Raw genomic sequence first — 14,527 nt, forward strand, 5'->3', positions numbered from 1 at the left:
CACTGCCCCGCTGGGCAGAATTTGGCGAAGTGGTTTCCCGCAGCTGAGATGGCGCCAAACGTGACGCAAAGACGAAATAGCAGACGCGCGCAGCCAATCGCCGTCCGTCTGCTGGACTGCGTATTTGACTCTGTGGCAGATTCCTACCGACCTGCGCTGCCGCTCGGCACTGTCTGTGCGTTTGCTGTCAGTGGATTTCTACTTGAACTAAATGGCTTTGGCTTGATAAAAAAAAAACAATAATAAAAATTAGAATTTTTTTTTTAGAGCATGCCGTCGAGGTTTTATGTGGGCTATTATGTGGAATGAGGGAGGACGTAAAGGTTGTTGGGAGTTTGGCGGAAAGTGCAACTGGACTGGCTGCTGGTAGGCTCCGGCGTGTGTGGACTTGATGGTCGAAACCCCCCCCCAAACAAACAACACGACTAACCGGCGTCTCCCGTGGAAACATGACTCTACTGTAGTGGAGGAAAGAGGGGAATACTAACGCCACGACGGAGGTGCGTGTACCGAGGCTCAAGTGAGGAAGGGGGGGGATGTCAAGTCTCTAAACTGGATTCGACTGCGGGCTCGGCATCGATTACGGATTTGATTAATTGCCTTCTAAATATCACCACCCTCAAAAGGTAGGTCCGGACTACAAATTACCCTCACGGGGAACCGCTGACCGTCGATGTCCAATGCGGCTTCTATTCGGTTCATGTATTTACAGCTATTGGCGTTTCTCTCACCACGTTTAATCACAGAAGTGTGTTGCGTCGGCCTACACCTGTTGTTCGCATGCATGGGGCGAGGGCGGGATAACGGGGGTAAAGGGGACGTTATGCTGTTTGAAACGACAGTCGTTGTTCCTCGTCCGTCACATTTTGGTCGTTTAATTCGTTGTTACATGTGCGAACGCAGCCACGACTCTCCAAATGGCTTGGCGCCATAGAAAGTCAGCCAGATCCATTTATATTTCCACCAATTTCCCCCGATGTGTGGAGTGACTTGGCGAAAGGTAGACTTAATTTATATTTAAAAGCTTTTTTCCCCCTTCTTACCTGCTGGTTGAGTGTGCAACACGTAACATTCAACCCAATATGTGGCTGTCCATTATTCGCCTATTAATTAGATTTATTCATCTTTTCAGCATTTTCGGCGCACGAGTGCTATTTAGATAATATGTATGAATATTTTACGAATATTTCACTATTACACGCCAGTGTCATGGACTCTGAAAGGATTTAAAGGATTCATGATCGTGCATAAAACAACATTCGTCTAAGCAGAACGTCGTGGTGTTGCGGCCAGTCTGCTGGCACAACTACTAATGGTAATTGGGTGTTTGATGAATAAAATCTCTGTCATGCTGTCGATGAGCAGTTGACAGGAAGTGTCTTTGTGGCGGTGTGATGTACTCTTTGAGGTGTGAAGGACTGCTCATTAGAGCGCTGAAGCCTCAGCAGGTGGAAGTGCCGCCGGGACGCCAGGCGCGTCACAGCGCAGTGTCCAAGGCCGCGCTCCCGCGTGGCGCGGGGATGCGTCGCTTTCCGCTTGAAGCGTTTGACTGGGTCGCTCCTGCTGCTGTCGCAGGGAACACCGTGAAGCGCACCCCACTGAGATGTGAAGACTCTCTCTCTCTCTCTCTCTCTCTCTCTCTCTCTCTCTCTCTCTCTCTCTCTCTCTCTCTCTCTCTCTCTCGTGTTCTCTATCCTGACTCCTTGCGCGCTTGACGAGCGCAGCCGCAGGCGGAGCCGTGTCCGTCTATCATTGGGACTCACTAATGAGCCTTCCACTCTGTCTCCCCATGTGGAGGAATGTTTGCACTGGAGAGTGAGTGAGCGAGCGAGAGAGCAAGAGAGCGAGAGAAGGGGGGGCAGAGTAAAGAGAGGAGTGAGGGAGGGGTGGGGGAATCAGGGAAGTGGCGAGCGCTGCGAGAGCCTCTGTACCTGCTGCTCTCACTGCTCAAATAATAACGTTTTTCCCCCCCGGGAACCAATGCTGCCGCTGTGGCTGAAGCCCACATTGTGGAGGCAGCTGGGCTCAGTGGTTTGGGGGCAGGAGGTGTGTTACGGGCGCTGGAGCCACCGCTGCATCTAGGAGTCTCTGCCCCACGCCGGCCAGCCCGAATGGAGGAGGAGGTCACTGAGCCCGATCCTCAGACGGGGGAGCTCGCCGTGGTGGGGATGTGGTCGGAGGTAAATGGAGACTTACCGGGAACCCCTTACCTGAGGGACCGGGTGGTGGAAGCAGCGGAGAGTCCCGTGAGAGAGCCTGTTGTGCTGCAGTATCCAAATGAATGCAATCATCACCAGTATGGGTAAGGACCGACAGGGAACAGAGAGAGAGAGACAACGCGAGGGAGAGAAAGCGGGAGGGTCTGTTGTTGCAGGGGGGCAGCCTTTCCCTCCGCTTTGTAATGTGCATAGCGAGCTGGCACTTTGACTTGGCTCGGGCTGTTGGACTGGGACGTTCTCCTCACGTTCTCTCCGCCTGGAGAGGAAGTGGCTCTCTCGCCTGCGGTCGTTGTATGTAAAGACGTCTTCGCTGTTGAAGCCGCCTGCCCTTTTGGTTTTAGCAGGTTTGACCTGAGTCACCTGGCTTAGCATTTAACAACGGGACATGGTTTTATTTCACACTGCCTTTATTCGTATGCTCAGGCACCATTCACCATACCCGACAAAGCCCACGCTGATATTTTCACCTCTACCTCCATGTAGTACAAAAGTAGAGTGTGGCAGGCTGATAAGTGCATTTTACTGTCTGTCTTGCAGTGTGTGGCACAACTTCTTTACTGTGCCTTTCCCTGCCCTCAAGGATTTAATCAGGCGTTTCATTGGCTGATTCAGAGCATGGTGTGGAATTACTTCATTAGCTTGCTGATTAGTTTGGAAGGAATTCTAACAGTTTTTTTAAAGCATGCTATATTTGGCATCTCCTCTGACCGTCCTTTTTTCATTCCCGTTGCAGGGGACAGACACGTCAAAGGTTTGCTGTCTTTGAACAGGTCGGTATGTACGGATTGAGACATATAGGCCTGGCAAGCCAGCTAATTGTCCTTCAAAATGAAAAACGTCCCTTTGGCACTGATGAGTGTAAACAACATTGTGGTTTAAATGGTAGCCGGAAATCAGAAATACGTGGACTTCTCACATGATCTTAATCTTTAAAGTCTTTGACATCAATTCTGTCTTTGTGGGTTTTGTATAAGCACTGGTGGCATGTCCTAAATAGGTCCTATTTTGATGCTCCGCTGGTTCTCATTCGTCACAGTGTAGCAGCAACATAATTGCCTTGTCCCTCGGTAGTCTTAAAGGTAGAACGAGTAGGATTTGTCGGATTTGTTGGCCCCTCCTCCCCGGCCCAACGTCACAAGAAGGACACGGCCCCTGACCGCAGTTGCCAGAACACGTTCTAGTGTACAGGCCAACTCCGCGTCGCTCTTCATCCCCAGCCTCTCCTTAAAGTGCTCGCCAGCGGGCGAAAGCCAACCCCAGATTCTCTCTCGTTTTGGAACGAGCTTGGTCCGCTTGGCGTCTCGCCTCCCTATATTTGTGTCTTTTCGGCGCCGTGTCCGTCATTGTCGTAGCTTCCTCTTGGATGCGTGCTTACAATCCCGATCTGGCACGTGGTCGCTACATTTTCCCGCTGCCCAAAGGTTAACGCCCAGAAACGTCCCGTACGCGGCAAAATAAGGAAGTACAGGCAGAGGACAGGGTCTCCGTAGGTACAGACACCGCCACGCACGTCTAGTGAGTCAGAGGTGAGGACTGAGAGGGATTAGTTTTTGTATGAGTCGATACATTGATTTTTAAGAAAATACTACTATATGCTATACTAATGCTATATTGTAACGTGCATGGATAAGAAGACGCGCTGGCCGCTGGCTGGCTGGTCTGACCCTTTAGTCGAGCGGTTAGTGATGTCTCCTGCTGTGCGGGCGATACGGGTTCGCGTCCCGGCCGCGGCAGTTCCTGTGGTTGTGTTGTCCCCCGAATGCGCTACAATATTATACCTATATGTAAGTTATGTTTCTTTTTACACTGTCGTTCAACGAGCCACATTTTTCCTTTTTTTGTAAAGATGGATGTCAGTATATCTGTGGAAGCCCTGAGAGGCAAGTGAGAAAAAAACATTCTGGTGATTCATTTTCTAAGTCTGATCTAAATTGTTTTCAGTCCTGTGTTTATTACTTGAGAACAGGTAAAATTAAAAAGTTTGGCTAGGATATTCCAAGTTCCTTACCCCCCCCCCCCCCCGTGAAACAGATGGGAAATAAGTTTTGGCAGGCGAAAATGTTATTTATTTATTTTTTGTCAGGATAATTTTTCATGTGTTGGTTTAATACTCATTTCGGGCACAAGAGGCTGGAGTGCACCACTAACGCCTGAAGGACTGAATAAGAATAAGCATTGCTCTCTTAATTACAATATTCATCAAACAGCACCTAATTCTATGTCACTAATGTGAATAATAACCACAGTAATTAAAATTGCCGAAATAAAAATGCACCCAACCACAGTAATTAAAATTGCCGAAATAAAAATGCACCCAAACTGCTTTTTTATTCTATTGTGTCTAGGCTGGCTATCATTAAATATACATTATCCTAGTCCCTTTGCAAGTGTACAAATGTCCCACTCATAAGGTTTTTTTCTTTTATTGGAAAAACATCCCATTCATAAGGGCTGATGTCACCCCGTTACCATGACTAACTTAAAAAATAATCACTCGCTAGCTAGCTAGCTAGCTAGCGGGCTAACGGCTAACTTTAGCTAGCAAAAATGCTAATGACAGATTAGCGCCGATTAAAATAGATTTCTAGCCAAAAGAAAGACATGACAGTAATGTTACATAGCTTGCTAATACAGTATATGTACCTTGTGTTTAGAGTGCGTGGAGAAATCAAAACTCACCTGGAAGAAAACGTGAATGTTTTCAGTCCTGGTGATGCGTTTCAGCCTCTTGTGGCCGAAATAAGAATGACAACATCAAATGCCAAAAAAATTTTTTTTCTCACCTGCCAAACATTTTTGTTAACCTGTTTTCACAGATGAAACAAAGTAACTTAGAAAAATTATTCTGGCAAACCTTTGTCCCCCACATGTTCTTAAGTCGCAAACACAGGAGAGAAAACAATTTAGATCAGACTTAGAAAATTGATCGCTAGAATTTTTTCCTCACACTTGCCTCTCAGGGCTTCCGTATTTTCAGTCTGTCTTTGCTGTCGATGTCAATTGATTTCGTTGTCAGTAGAAATTACCACCCTCACGTGAATGGAACTTAAAAATCCTTCCCCCTTTTGATTGTTTCATCATTCAGGGAGTGTCTCTTCTGTACTTTGGTTGTGACTCGTGAGACCAATACACTGGTCTTTATCGTGTCACAGCTTGGGTCATGGACTGCATTATGATCTTCTTTCTTTCCTCCTTTTTTGAAAGCTGAGTCTTGAGTATCTGGTAGCCACTGGCAGTGCATCATGTTCTGCTTGCTCAGTCTCCATAGAAGCCCTTTTTTTTGCCTGTGGTACTGCAGGGCCTGATGTGAGAAATGGCCATCTGGCGTCTCCGTCATGCAGACAGCTATGAATCAAAAGTTGTGCTCGCTCAGTCAGGGTGCACTTTGATTCGTCATCCTTCACTTCAGGTCAGCGGTTTAGTGATCAGGGTGGCATCAGGGTTGATTAGTCATGATGGCTGCCATTAGGTTGCTGATTGTACCGTGGTGCGGCAGGTGGATTCATCATGCCTGCCCTTGACCTCATCTTGATTACCTCTCCCTTTCTTTTAAATAAAAAAAAAAAGTTAGGCGTTAAGAGGTTGAGGATCTGGTTGTTCGCGCTTCAGCCACAGGAATGGATGGTTTTCGGTCAGAAACGAGTTTGATTCGTCTTGCCTTTTTTCACCTGCTCTGTTAGGACATATCCACCTTCTGCAGACACCAGCCCCATCACTACTCTCAGCTCTCACACAGGTGAAGTGTTTTTTTTATTATTGGTCAAGTCTCATCTGTGCATAACCTTTCTGCAACCTATAAATGAACATGTGTGTATACACACACATACACACACACACACACACACACACACACACACACACACACACATACATATGATCCTGAACATCGTGGCATCCTGTACCAAAGAAAAAAAGAATAAACTATCTCAAATTTGATCTCTTTTCATCCAATGTGCCCACCGGTGACCACGTGCCCCTCCAGGATATCCTGACACCAAGTCCTTAAGTATGACACTGAGACGACTGACTTACTCGCTGAAAAGTCACTCTGGATAAGCATGTGTGCTAAAACCCTGTAATTTAAAATGAACTCTAATTTGTTATCCCATAAACCCCTAAGAACCCCCTTCTAGGCATCTCATGTAGAGACCATATTACGAATGAAGAGGTGAGAAGAAGGACTGCACAAGCCACTGGAACACATGAAGACTTGTTGGCAGTCGTCAAGAAGAGAAAACTGAAATGGTATGGCCACATCTCGAGAAGCTCCGGCCTTGCTAAGACCATCCTGCAAGGCACAGTGAGGGGCGGATGAAGACGAGGAAGACAGAAGAAGCGATGGCTATGTAACACCAGAGAGAGGGCAGGCCTCGACTTTGCCAGCTTACAGAGGGCAGTTGAGGACAGACAGAAATGGCGAGGACTGGTTGCGGATTTAACAGCGGTGCTCCAACGACCTCTCAAGAGGTTACGGGATAGGTCAGGTGAGGTGAGGGGAAACCCCTAAGAGAAACTGACCTTGTTCTTGCTTTTAGCGTTGTGTGTAGCTGTGTTTGAGTGTTACTTGTACACACTGTTGAGTCACATCACAACACTAGTGTTGAGGTGATCTAGATGTAAGCACCACACTGTTTTGTACCTCTGTACTGGAGCTGCATTACAACACTGCTGTCAGTCTGTATTTTGTGTTCCATGTAGTGGCGATATGGAAACTCGGTGACCAAAAAAATAAAAGGAAAAATAGAAACTTGTTTAGTATTGCGTTAGACCACCTTTGGCCCTGATAACAGCTGCGGTATGTCATGGAAGTGACTCGACAAGGGTCCTGTAGCGTGCTGGTGTTAAAGGTGACCATGCAGACATGAGCGGTTTGTCCAAGTGGTTCGTGTTGATGAGTAGATACTTCATTCTATGGACGCTGAGTAGGTTAAGTTGATCCCGACGGTGTTGAATGGGATTGATATCAGGGGGTTGTGATGGCCAGGTCATTTCACCTGAATGATCCTCAAACCGTTTCTGGACAATTCTTTCACTATGACAGGAAGCGTTACCTTGTTGAAAGTACCCATCATCCCCATGGGCTTCATGATGGCCATAAATGGATGAACATAATCTGCGATGATGTTAAATTATAATCTGGCATGAAGATGTCAAACGACAGGTATTAGTGGACCCAGTGTATGCCAGCTGAATGCCCCTCCATATCATCACATCTCCCCCCCGCCGGCCTGTAACTGTGCATGATGGGTCCACCGCCTCACGGTTTTGACACTTCCCCCTGAGTCTACCATCATGGTGGTAAAATTGAAAGCAGGATTCGTCAAACCAGACAACCCTTTTCCTGTCATCGACGATCCACTGCTGGTGTTTCTGAGCCCGCTGCTCACACCTTCGATGGTTTACTATGGACAGGAAGGGTACCTTAGGTGGTTGTCTGTTGTTATACCCCATGCAAGAGGGCAATGCATTGTGCGTTCCAAAATTGGACATTATACCCTACTATTTTACTGTGACGTTAACTGTCATCCCATGGACTGGCGATTACTTACGGCCTGAGCCAGCCAACGTCTCTGACGTCCATCTTTCATGGGTCGTCCCCCACATAGCGACCGTTTTGATGAGGCCTGTTGTGTTTTATACCATGGTAACAGGGAATACTTGTTTCTGATTGGCTGGAGGGTGTGCGTTACAACCATTTAATACACATGTAGTTGTCCGGGTAGCATGGCGGTCTATTCCGTCGCCTACCGACACAGGGGATCGCTGGTTTGAATCCCTGTGTTACCTCCGGCTTGGTCGGGCGTCCCTACAGACACAAGCGGCTGTGTCTATGGGTGGGAAGCCAGATGTGGGTATGTGTCCTGGCTGCTGCACTAGCGCCTCCTCTGGTCGCTCGGGGTGCCTGTTCGGGGGGGGGACTGGGGGGAATAGCGTGATCCTCCCACACGCTACATCCCCCTGGTGAAACTCCTCACTGTCAGGTGAAAAGAAGCGGCTGGTGATGCCACATGTATGGGAGGAGGCATGTGGTAGTCTGCAGCCCTCCCCGGACCGGCAGAGGGGGTGGAGCAGCGACTGGGACGGCTCGGAAGAGTGGGGTAATTGGCCGGATACAATTGGGGAGAAAAAGGGAGGAACCCCCCCCCCAAAAAAAATAATAATACGCATGTAGTTCGGCTCAAGTTGATTTACTATGTAACCATAGCAACACGCTGAATTAGTAGCAAGCTCGGTAAATATTCAAATCTTTAGCTTAACAGCTAACTTTTGCTTCATAATTTTTTTTCGTCGGATTCCCCCCCCCCTTTTTTTTTCTCCCCAATTGTATCAGGCTAATTACCCTACTCTTCCGAGCCGTCCTGGTCACTGCTCCACCCCCTCTGCTAATCTAGGGAGGGCTACACAGTACCACATGCCTCCTCCGGTACACGTGGAGTCACCAGCTGTTTCTTGTCACTTGACAGTGAGGAGTTTCGCCAGGCCCAGATAGCAAAATTGCTGTGGTCCGGACCTGTCCCACACCCGACACTTCATCCGGCCCACATACCACGTGGAATGATGGCACCTGCTGCCCAGTATAGGCTTCAGCATCCCCGTGACCCTGAGTGCATGATAAGCAGTTCAGATAATGGATGGATGGATGGATATTTGGGCCATATTTGCTATTATACATGTGGGCCATTTCAGGCTCACATCCATTTTGTCAGGGCCAGAGAAGGCCATCAGTGCCGCATCATTGCCTGAAGTGGCCTACATCCAGATGCTATCTGGGGTGTTAGGGACATAGCGCGTGGGAGAATCACGCTAATCCCCCCCAGTTCCCCCTCCCCCCTGAACAGGCGCCCAGACTGACCAGAGGGGGCGCTAGTGCAGCAACCAGGACACATACCCACATCCGGCTTCCCACCCACAGACATGGCCAATTGTGTCTGTAGGGACGACCGACCAAGCCGGAGGTAACACGGGGATTCGAACCGCCGAGCCCCGTGTTGCCAGGCAACGGAATAGACTGCCACGCCACCCGGACGCCCCTCTTCATAACATTTTAATTATGAGTAAAAACGTTCAACAAAGAATAAGTGAGTGCTTTATTTCAGTGTTCTGCTAAGTGACTGGTATAAGCAGGATCGTCCACACCACGTGGGGTGCTTGGTGATGCCCAGACTTGCCCTCCTGGAACCCGCGGTCACGCCTTTTCCATTGCCCATCTGATCATGTTTTCAGCCCGTTCTCAGGGTTCTGGTCACATACTGAGCAAGCTTGGAAATGGACTTGCTGTTGCGTACACCTGTTTATGTGGCAGCTCATATGCAGATGGCTAGGGCCCACTTCTTCATCAAAGGCCAGGGGTTCTGTTTTCCTGGTCACTGAATACATCACGATATCTGCTTCCATATACAAAAACACCACGTTTAAGAGTCCAGCTGAGGCGCATCACATTCAACTCTTTGTGGATGCAAACCAATACTAGTCATCAGGCAGTCCTCTCTAAAAATATTTCAGACTTCATTCTGTTAGAAATGCTCTCTAAAAAAAATGTCATTGTTAATTTAGATCACAAAATTGCATTTAGCAACACGACAAAATCCAAATTTAACCCCGATACGATATAACCGTAAGACATCAAATCAACTGGCGGCACGGTGGTGTAGTGGTTAGCGCAGTTGACTCACAGCAAGAAGAGTCTGGGTTTGAGCCCCGGGGTAGTCCAACCTTGGGGGTCATCCTCTGTGTGACGTTTGCATGTTCTGCCCGTGTCTGCATGGGTTTCCTCCGGGGGCTCCGGTTTCCTCCCACAGTCCAAAGACATGTAGGTCAGGTGAACTGACCGTACTAAATTGCCCCTAGGTATGAACGTGTGTGTGTGTGTGTGTGTGTGTGTGTGTGTGTGTGTGTGTGTGTGTGTGTGTGTGTGTGTGTGTGTGTGTGATGGCCTGGTGGCCTGTCCAGGGTGTCTCGAGTCCCCGCCTGCTGCCCAATGACTGCCGGAATAGGCTCCAGCATCCCCGCGACTCAGAGCAGGATAAGTGGTTCGGATAATGGATGGATGGATGGATGGACGACATAACTAATGGATGTATGGATGGATGACATAACTGAAAGATGATTGGTCATATTGAGTTATGGACCTGCATTGTTCCTTTGAATCCCTTATTGCGTGTCTACAGTAAGACGTTAAATCACTTTCTATCCTTGCATCCCATCAGAAGAAAGCCATGGTGCAGGCAGATAACACGAGCTTGTTGCTCTACAATATTATCAGCGTCTCATCCAGCGACATCCATTGCCGGATGAGTCAGCTCAACAGCTCGTTTTTACCAGTCTGTAAATCAGAACACCGAACCCCCCCGAGGCCAGCCGGGCTCTCTTCTCTGTAGTTAACAGGACATCAGAGTGCATGGGGAATTCACTCATAGAGACATTAGAGTTAAAAAAAAAGATAGATAGAGATGGACCATGCTCTTAGTTTTAGGCCGCGTTGCAATCCTTCATACAACAAGACCTGTCTTCATATACGAGTAATTACACAGCTGCACTCCTGAAGGATATAAAGTCTATTGGCTCGGTGCAACCATGATCAATTTAATCAACTGTAATGATGCCGACTGGGCGGTGAGTTGCTCCTCATTTACATTCCCATCCTCCCAGGATGAAGATCAGGTTTTGTTTTTTGTTTTTTACTGCTTCTGTGCAAGTGTATTGTTGTGGGACAATTTCTGAAATTATTAATAAACGTTTATGTAGGGTTAGTGGTTGTGTCAGGAAGGGCATCCGACGTAACATTTTGCCAAATCATTATACGGATTGACCAGACCATAGCGGATCAGTGGAGGCTCCATACGGGATTGGCTTAGGCCCGGGTTAACAATGGCCACCATTGGTGCTGTGCCCTCACATGGTACTGATGAAAAATGTGCAATCCGCTGTGGCGACCCCTGAGAAACATGGAACAAAGTGAAAGAAGAAGAAGATATAGGGAGATATTATAATCAGTTCAACAGAAAATGGAAACCAGCCCCGGGTCGTGATGTGTGCACTCGCTGTACTCGTTTGTTCTAGTTTGTTTCTGACGTCATTGCCGTCCTGGATGTGCACCCGTGATGTAAAACTTAAGACTACTTAGTAGATATGAATAAAACTGCTGTCTTCAGTTATTTGGGGATAAAAATGACTCTGTTAATGACAACAGAATAACACATTGATGAAACTTTTTGGTGAACACACCAACTGAGGTCATATTGGTGAAAATGCCTGTCATCAGTAAGAAAAATGTTCATTGGAGAAGTATTTATTTCTATCCTTTTTCTCCTCTCACTTTCTTTGGTCTACATTCCCCGCCAGTGTGCACATATTTCTTTACAATACGTCAATTATTTGAAACAAGTTTTCTTAGGTACACCATACCTTACCAAGCAGCAAGAGCTTGTACCTCAGTCGGGCCATGTGTGACTGTGCGTGCACACGCCTGCAGGACTCTCACTGAGGCAAATCATTGACTCTCTCAAAGCAGTGGAGGAGCCTTTCAGAATCAGTCCAGCCTTTTTTTTTCTTTCTTCTTTTTCTTGCTTTCTCTTTCTTTCTGTAGTGGCATTCTTTCTAGATGTCAAGTTGAGCCACTAATGAGCAGTAGGCACAGTAACTTCGGTCTGACGCGAATGGCAGGAGATGTAATCTGGTTCAAAAACGTTTACTGAACAAAAGGTTTCAATGACATCGTGTCACACGGTAGAAAAACTTGATGCTTGCGTGCCTAACGCAGCTTTCGCTCTGACTCAATCACCGAACATGACGTCACTCACTATTAAAGGGAACGTCCTCACATTTTGGCTCTTACATATCCGGCCCCCAATGCTTAAGCAGGAAGATTAAACATCAACACTCAAATAGTAAGAGCCGTCAAACTTAAACAATTATGAAACTCAACTCAAATGCAAAGCCATCAATAGACTGCAATTAACTATTTAAAGTCCCTTTTTATTTCGTTGCATTTTTTCATCATGTGGTCCTCTTGTGTTCACCCTGCTTCTTGCAACAAGCACAGTTTATTTACAGGGCTCCCCAGGGTGCTGGCTTTGGTCTGTAGCTTCACTCTGCATACTATTCCACTGGAGTCAGGTATGGCTTGGATTATCCCTCCCCTTATCCCTTTGTTTTGCGGAGATAAACTGTCGACCACTAACACCATGTCTTCAGGCTTGAAGTTTCTTTTCAGTCTTGACCACTTCTGGCGCTCCTGGAGAAGAGGCAAGTACGAATCCCTCTGGCCAAGAATAAATTTGTAAGGTATTGGACTTGCCTCCACCGTCTCCTAGCACAGTGTTTTCCAACCCAGTCCTCAAGGACCCCCTATCCTGCAGACTTTCATTGTAACCCTGCATAGGTAGCCCTGCTTGTACTTACTCAACCAATCATCTCACAGCACTTAATTATGCAAGGTGTGCAACATCTGACATAATTCATTGCTGATTGGTTGAATAACTACAAACAGGTACCTATTCAGGGTTGCAAAGAAAACCTGCAGGATAGGGGATCCTTGAGGACTGGGTTGGGAAACTCTGTTACTGATCATCCTTGCTGAAGGTTCCCGGTGACATGTTGGGCTATACTTTCATCAGTAGCAAATGGTTGGGTGTTAAACGTTCTATAGCATGTGGCTCATCTGACAGGCTTGTGATCGGTTGGTCATTAGTTATGCTTTCACCCTCACACATGAGAGTCTGAAGGCTATCATCCGTGAGGGTCTGTTCTTTGATAGGGAGCTAAGGATCCTCTGTACAGTACGAATTTGTCGCTCCCAAACCCCTCCTTGATGGGAGGTGGCTGGGCTACTGAAAATCCATTTAATGCCCTTCTTCTGCACAGCCTTTTCAATGTGTGACAGGTTCAGATTTCCAGTAGCCTCTCGCAACTCCTTTTCCACACCCACAAAAGTTGGGCCATTATCAGAGCGCATGATGGTGACCTGGCCTCTTCTGCTTATGAAACGGCGCAGGGCACTGATACATGAGCTGGTGTCAAGACTGTCCGCTATCTCCATATACACTACCCTGATGGTGAGACAGGTAAATATTGCACCATACCTTTTGACAGTTCCCCGGCCCCGTTGAACATCAAAGGGTCCAAAGTAATCGATGCCTACATTGGTGAAAGGCGGCTTATCTGGTAAAAGGCAATCTTCTGGCAGATTTGGCATTTTTTGTTGTCCGACTCAGCCCCGCAGTCTCCTACAGACCGTGCCTTCTGATATAAGCTTCCTGATGGCTGAGATTGCTTGAGGAATCAAAACATTTTTGTCTTAACTGCGACAACATATAGTTGCACCCGCAGTGCCCAATTTTTTCATAAACATCATGCAAGATGAGAGTAGCAAATCTGGAGTGTTTTGAGAGAACTGCTGGATATTTTGCATACTCTGGCATGGCGGCTCTGTCCAGTCGTCCTCCAACTCTCAAGGTGCCATCTTGCAATGTAAGGTCAAGCTTATATAGCAGGCTATTTCTCTTGAAAGACTACTGCTGAGAGCCTTCATTTCTTCAGGAAGCCATTTATATTGACTGTACTGGACGATTTCCGTTTCTGCAGCTCTCATACTCTCTTTCTGCAAACTCTCTGATAGTCATCATCTTAGGCTGAAACCAATTGCTTAGACCAGCAGCCTTTTCATCTTCAGGCAGAAGATCTTCTATGGCTGAGCTCTTCCAACTTAATGACAAGAACACAGAAGTCATGGTGCATGCACTCTTGCACTTTTTGCAAATTGCCAGTCTCACTCATCAAACTTTCAACTTCTTTCTTTATACCAGTTATCCGAGCTAATGCCCCTCTCCTGGCTCCAAGGAGCTTATGCAATTTATTCTCCAATGCTTTCTTAGTTAGCTCAATCCTTCTTTTAGAGTCCATCTCTACAGTGTCAATTCCTTCCTTATCTTCAGCCATCATATCAGCAAAGCAGTGTGTAAATTGTGTGCAAATGATTACAGGGCATTTCTGCTTTTCTCATCAAACAGGTGCAGCACAACTTCTAAAACACGCAGAAACTTCAATGGCTTTTATGAAGACAAGCTTTTGTATTTGCACTCAAGAGTATAAACCGAGTAGCTAGCATCTTGAATCAAATTAGCTTCGTCATTGAGCATTCACTTCAGAGCGTCTGGCCATCTATCTTCAGGAATTTGAGTCTTTTAAAGGTTCTCAATCTTTTCTTTACCTCTCCGAAGTTCTTTTAATCAAGGGCATAACACACATGTTGCGTTAGCTAACATCCAGCTCTCCCTCATAGTGTGCTCGTGTTAATTTCCTCCGAGCAG

At 47.0% G+C, this 14,527-nt stretch overlaps 1 protein-coding gene across 2 annotated transcripts in view; it reads left to right on the top strand.

Moving 5' to 3' along the window:
* Positions 1–436: 436 nt before the first annotated feature.
* The window catches only part of caln1 (calneuron 1), a 159,120-nt gene continuing 145,029 nt past the window's right edge, over positions 437–14,527 (top strand). For both annotated transcript variants that reach the window (XR_008810504.1, XM_056283212.1), the window contains exon 1: positions 437–626. The gene's annotated coding sequence lies outside the window, so the exon portion shown is untranslated. The remainder of the gene's footprint in view (positions 627–14,527) is intronic.

Source organism: Lampris incognitus, chromosome 7 (genome assembly GCF_029633865.1).
Source record: "Lampris incognitus isolate fLamInc1 chromosome 7, fLamInc1.hap2, whole genome shotgun sequence".
Taxonomy (NCBI): domain Eukaryota; kingdom Metazoa; phylum Chordata; class Actinopteri; order Lampriformes; family Lampridae; genus Lampris; species Lampris incognitus.